Below are 6,471 nucleotides of genomic sequence, written 5' to 3'. Positions count from 1 at the left end.
CGCTTGATTGCCTTGGCTTCCCTCTCACAACTCTCTGAACTTAGTTAACAATATGCAGTTGCTTTCTCTTGTCTTTGCTACTGCTATGCTCTTTCTTACTTGTTGTACTGTCCAAGGTTTGTTTATCTGTCGCCACATTTTACTTTTAGTCATGCATGCAGGCCGGAGGCATGGTACCAGGATTATTTTTTTGGGATCTAATTGTACTAGCACTTTTGTAGGTTTATTTTACAGGGGAAAAAGGAGAGCAATGCTTTCTAAGCTGATGTCATTTACGAGTTGAGTTTTTATCCTAGCAATATTCGTACAAAGTTTTGTTGACACTTATTTTGGGACGGAGAGATAGTACTCAACTTCTGAACAAAGCGACATGTTGACCTGATCATACGATGCATCACAGCTAGCTAGCACCACCATTGATTAGATGAGGAAATTAAGGAGGAAGCACACGGAGTAGTCGCTTGTGTTTTGAGACCACTTGTAGTTGACCAACTTATTATTACAACCAGTAGCTAGGATTATTGAACTGGTTTAGCAAGGCCATGTGCAAAACGTAAGCACCGGGTGATATACAAGCAGGAGACCGAAATCTGAGCTATCTCTGAGGGCATCTCTAGCACTCGTATTATCATCATTGTTGATAAATATGCCATGTAGACTATTTTGATGATGTGGCACAAATTAATTGTAGAGAGAAGGAAGCCGTATCATCCTGAACCAACGTGCTCATAGTGGGCACAAGCTACAAGGTAAATTAGCAACACGGATCTTGATGTTGAGACTGCTCGTAGCGAGAAGTATTGTATACTAGTATCATGCATATTGTTTTGCATGACACAAGTACTGGAACATTTATTATGACACTTTAGCTACTTGTAAATTGCCTGAATTTTAAATTTGGGTTACTTGATTTCTTGGCCGTTGATTTTTACTCTGAGATTCGTGCAATGTTTTTTTTTCCTCGCTTATCTTGTTTGTTGTACTGGTTCTTTTACTGACCCCATATTTAGTAGAAGCATCTTAACTGTGTGATCCAACCCTCCGCTCTCCCAGTTTGTTTATTTTATGTTTTTCCTATTATATATATTTTTGTTTTTTTGTTTTTCTTTCTTAGCTGGTTTTTGTTCTTTTTTTGTGGGTATTATTGGAACATTGGGTGAGTGTAAATGCATCCACATAAATACTACTCCCTCCGTCTAGGTGTGTAAGTCACCTTACGAAAACCAAATAATCACAAAACACTTAGGCACGGTAAATTAACTCTCTCCTCGTTCCTTGTTTCGTGACATATCAACCAATAAGATATGTGGGTCGTGCATGCTTTTAATGACTTGAGACTAACAAACATGAGATGCAGTGGTTAGTTCATTGCATGCAGTGCTATTAATTATCAAAGATACATTGAGTTCTCTCGTTTTCCCCTCCGTCTTGGTCGCGGTGCACAACCTAAGATCACTTATACACCTAGACGGAGTGCGTATGAAATATGTGCTAAAATATATTATTATATGATTATTGTTTGCATACTATAAAAAGTGCAATTTTAGAACGAAGTTGTGTGCAAGTTTTTATTCTTTTTTCATTATCTTTCTTCTTTAAAGGGTAATACTATTGCTACTAATTCATTGTTTCTTATTTTGATTTCTTTCAAGGGTAAAATCATTGTAATTTCATTCCTTTTAAAGGACTATTTTGCAAAAATTCTACTATTATATGTTTATTCTTGCATATTTTTTTAAAACACATTTTTGTGAATATTGTGTGCCAATTTTGTCATTGTTTATTTTATTTTTTTAACTTCTTTCTTCTTAAAGGGTAATACCAATGCCACTATTTTATTCTTACTTAGAAAACTTTATTATTTTGATTCTGTTTAAGTTTGTATTTCATTTTCTTTCTACTTTAAGGATAATACCAATGCCACTAATTCATTCCTTCTTAGGAATCCCTTTTTTGTGAGATTCCACTATTATATGTTTATTCTTGCATATTATAACAAAGCGCATTTCATGTGTAAATTGTGTGTAAATTTTGGCATTATTTTGATTTTGTTATAGTCTTTTCTTCACTTTGGTTCTTCTAAAAGGGTAGTATCAATGCAACTAATTTACTCTTCCTTAGAAAACTTCACTATGATTTATTAGTTTATTTATTTTCTTTCTTCTGGAAGGGTAATATCAATGCCACTAATTCTTTCTTTCTTAGAAGACTTTATTATTTTGATTTTTTAGTTTTATTTCATTTCTTTCTTCTGAAAGGGTAATACAAATTCCACTAATTCATTCTTCCTTAGGAAACTTCATTATTTTGATTAATTAGTTTTTATTTTATATTCTTCCTTGTGAAAGTGTAATAGCAGTTCCACTAATTTATTCTTTCTTAGAAAACTCATTATTTTGATTGTGTTTATGTTTCTCATTTTCTTTCTTCTTTAAGGGTAATAGCAATGCCTCCTTAATCATTCCTGCTTAGAAATATTCTTTTACGAAAATTCCACTATTATATACTTATTCTTGCATATTACAAAAATGCGTAATTCTTGTAAAAATTATGTGCAAATTTTGTTATTTTTTCTTTTTTCTTTCTTCTCAATTGGTAATACCAATGACACTAATTAGTTTTGTCATTTTTTTTATTTTTCTTCTTCTTAAAGGGTAATATCAGTGCCACTAGTTCATTCTTTCTTTGATAAACTTCTTTATTTTGATTTTGATTTTGGTTTTGTTTGACTTTCTTTCTTTTAAGGGCAGTATCAATGCTACTAATTCATTCCTTATTTGAAAGCTTCTTTTTCCTAAAATTTCACTATTACTGAAGGAAATATGCCCTAGAGGCAATAATAAAAGTTGTTATTTATATTTCCTTATATCAGGATAAATGTTTATTATCCTTGCTAGAATTGTATTAACTGAAAACTTAGTACCTGTGTGAATACATAGACAAAACAGAGTGTCCCTAGTATGCCTCTACTTGACTAGCTCGTTAATCAAAGATGATTATGTTTCCTGACCATAGACATGTGTTGTCATTTGATGAACGAGATCACATCATTAGAGAATGATGTGATGGACAAGACCCATCCGTTAGCTTAGCATTATGATCGCTGAGTTTTATTGCTTGCTTTCTTCATGACTTATACATGTTCCTCTGACTATGAGATTATGCAACTCCCGAATAACGGAGGAACACCTTGTGTGCTATCAAATGTCACAACGTAACTGGGTGATTATAAAGATGCTCTGCAGGTGCCTCCGAAGGTGTTTGTTGGGTTGGCATAGATCGATATTAGGATTTGTCACTCCGTGTATCGGAGAGGTATCTCTGGGCCCTCTCGGTAATGCTCATCACTATAAGCCTTGCAAGCAATGCGACTAATGAGTTAGTTGCGGGATGAAGTATTATGGAACGAGTAAAGAGACTTGCCGGTAACGAGATTGAACTAGGTATGATGATACCGATGATCGAATCTCGGGTAAGTAACATACCGATGACAAAGGGAACAACGTATGTAGTTATGCGGTTTGACCGATAAAGATCTTCATAGAATATGTAGGAGCCAATATGAGCATCCAGGTTCCGCTATTGGTTATTGACCGGAGATGTGTCTCGGTCATGTCTACATAGTTCTCAAACCCGTAGGGTCCGTACGCTTAATGTTCGATGACGATTTGTATTATGAGTTATGTTATTTGATGTATCAAAGTTTGTTCGAAGTCCCGGATGAGATCACGGACATGACAAGGAGTCTCGAAATGGTCGAGAGGTAAAGATTCATATAATGGAAGGTTGCATTTGGACGTCGGAATGGTTCCGAGTGATTCGGGCATTTTTCCGGAGTACCGGGAGGTTGCCGGAACCCCCGGGGAAAGATATGGGCCTTATGGGCCATAGGAGGGAGGCTAACCAGCCCACAAGGGGCTGGTGCGCCCCCCACGAGGGAGGAGGCCGAATTGGACTTAGGAAGGGGGTGCCACCCCCATTTCTTTCTCCTACTCCCTCTCCTTCCCCTTTTCCCCCTCTGGTAGAAGGAAAAAATGTGGGGCCGAATCCTACTAGGACTGGAGTCCTAGTAGGACTCTCCTCTCCCTGGCGCGCCCCTTGTTGGTCGGCCTCCTCCTTCCCTCCTTTATATACGGGGGCAGAGGGGCACCCCAAAGACAACAGACAATATCTTAGCCGTGTGCGGTGCCCCCTCCACAGTTCAACACCTCGGTCATATCGTCGTAGTGCTTAGGCGAAGCCCTGCGCCGGTAACTTCATTATCACCGTCACCACGCCATCGTGCTGACGAAACTCTCCCTCGGCCTCAACTGGATCAAGAGTTCGAGGGACGTCACCGAGCTGAACGTGTGCAGATCATGGAGGTATCGTGTGTTCGTTACTTGGATCGGTTGGATCGCGAAGACGTTCGACTACATCAACCGCGTTACTAAACGCTTCCGCTTTCAGTCTACGAGGGTATGTAGACACACTCTCCCCTCTTGTTGCTATGCTTCTCCTAGATAGATCTTGTGTGATTGTAGGATTTTTTTTGGAATACTACGTTCCCCAACAGTGGTATCAGAGCCAGGTCTATGCGTAGATGTTATATGCACGAGTAGAACACAAAGAGTTATGGGCGATAATAGTCATACTGCTTACCAGCATGTCATACTTTGACTTGGCGGTATTGTTGGATGAAGCGGCCCAGACCGACATTACATGACCGCGTGCATGAGACTGGTTCTACCGCCATGCTTCGCACACAGGTGGCTAGTGGGTGTCCGTTTCTCCAACTTTAGTTGAATCGAGTGTGATTACACCCGGTCCTTGTTGAAGGTTAAAACATCACACTGGATGAAAAATCGTTGTGGTTTTGATGCGTAGGTAAGAACTTCTTGCTAGAAGCCCGTAGCAGCCACGTAAAACTTGCAACAACAAAGTAGAGGACGTCTAACTTGTTTTTGTAGGGCTTGCTGTGATGTGATATGGTCAAGACATGATGATATATAATTTGTTGTATGAGATGATCACGTTTTGTAACAGTTATCGGCAACTGGCAGGAGCCATATGGTTGTCGCTTTATTGTATGAAATGCAATCGCCATGTAATTGCTTTACTTTATCACTAAGCGGTAGCGATAGTCGTAGAAGCAATAGTTGGCGAGACGACAACGGTACTTCAATGGAGATCAAGGTGTCAAGCTGGTGACGATGGTGATCATGACGGTGCTTTGGAGATGGAGATCAAAGGCACAAGATGATGATGGCGATATCATATCACTTACTTGATTGCATGTGATGTTTATCCTTTTATGCATCTTATTTTGCTTAGTACGGCGGTAGCATTATAAGATGATCTCTAACTAAATTTGAAGGTATAAGTGTTCTCCCTGAGTATGCATCATTGCGACAGTTCGTCGTGCCGGGACACCATGTGATGATCGGGTGTGATAAGCTCTACGTTCACATACAACGGGTGCAAGCCAGTTTTGCACACGCAGAATACTCGGGTTAAACTTGACGAGCCTAGTATATGCAGATATGGCCCCGGAACACTGAGACCGAAAGGTCGAGCATGAATCATATAGTAGATATGATCGACATAGTGATGTTCACCATTGAAAACTACTCCATCTCACGTGATGATCGGACATGGTTTAGTTGATATGGATCATGTGATCATTTAGATGACTAGAGGGATGTCTATCTAAGTGGGAGTTCTTAAGTAATATGATTGATTGAACTTTAATTTATCATGAACTTAGTCCTGATAGCATTTGCATAACTATGTTGTAGATCAATAGCTCGCGATGTAGCTCCCCGTTTATTTTTGATATGTTCCTAGAGAAAAACTATGTTGAAAGATGATAGTAGCAATGATGTGGACTAGGTCCGTGATCTGAGGATTATCCTCATTGCTGCACAGAAGAATTATGTCCTTGATGCACCGCTAGGTGACGGACCTATTGCACGAGCAGATGCAGACGTTATGAACGTTTGGCAAAGCTCGGTATGATGACTACTTGATAGTTTAGTGCACCATGCTTTATGGCTTAGAAACGGGACTTCAAAAACGTTTTGAATGCCACGGAACATATAAGATGTTCCAAGAGCTGAAATGTGTATTTCAGACTCATGCATGAGTCGAGAGGTATGAGACCCCTGACAAGTATTTTGCCTACAAGATGGAGGAGAATAGCTCAACCAGTGAGCATGTGCTCAGAATATCTGAGTACTACAATCGCTTGAATCGAATGGGAGTTAATCTTCCAGATAAGATAGTGATTGATAGAGTTCTCTAGTCACTATCACCAAATTACTGGAACTTCATGATGAACTATAATATGCAAGGGATGACAAAAACGATTCCCGAGCTCTTCATGATGCTGAAATCAACGAAGGTAGAAATCAAGAAAAGCATCAAATGTTGATGATTGACAAGACCACTAGTTTCAACTAAAAGGGAAAGGGAAAGAAAGGGAACTTCAAG

Source organism: Triticum aestivum, chromosome 3D, assembly GCF_018294505.1.
Source record: "Triticum aestivum cultivar Chinese Spring chromosome 3D, IWGSC CS RefSeq v2.1, whole genome shotgun sequence".
In the NCBI taxonomy this organism is placed as follows: domain Eukaryota; kingdom Viridiplantae; phylum Streptophyta; class Magnoliopsida; order Poales; family Poaceae; genus Triticum; species Triticum aestivum.
This window is presented reverse-complemented; position numbering follows the sequence as displayed.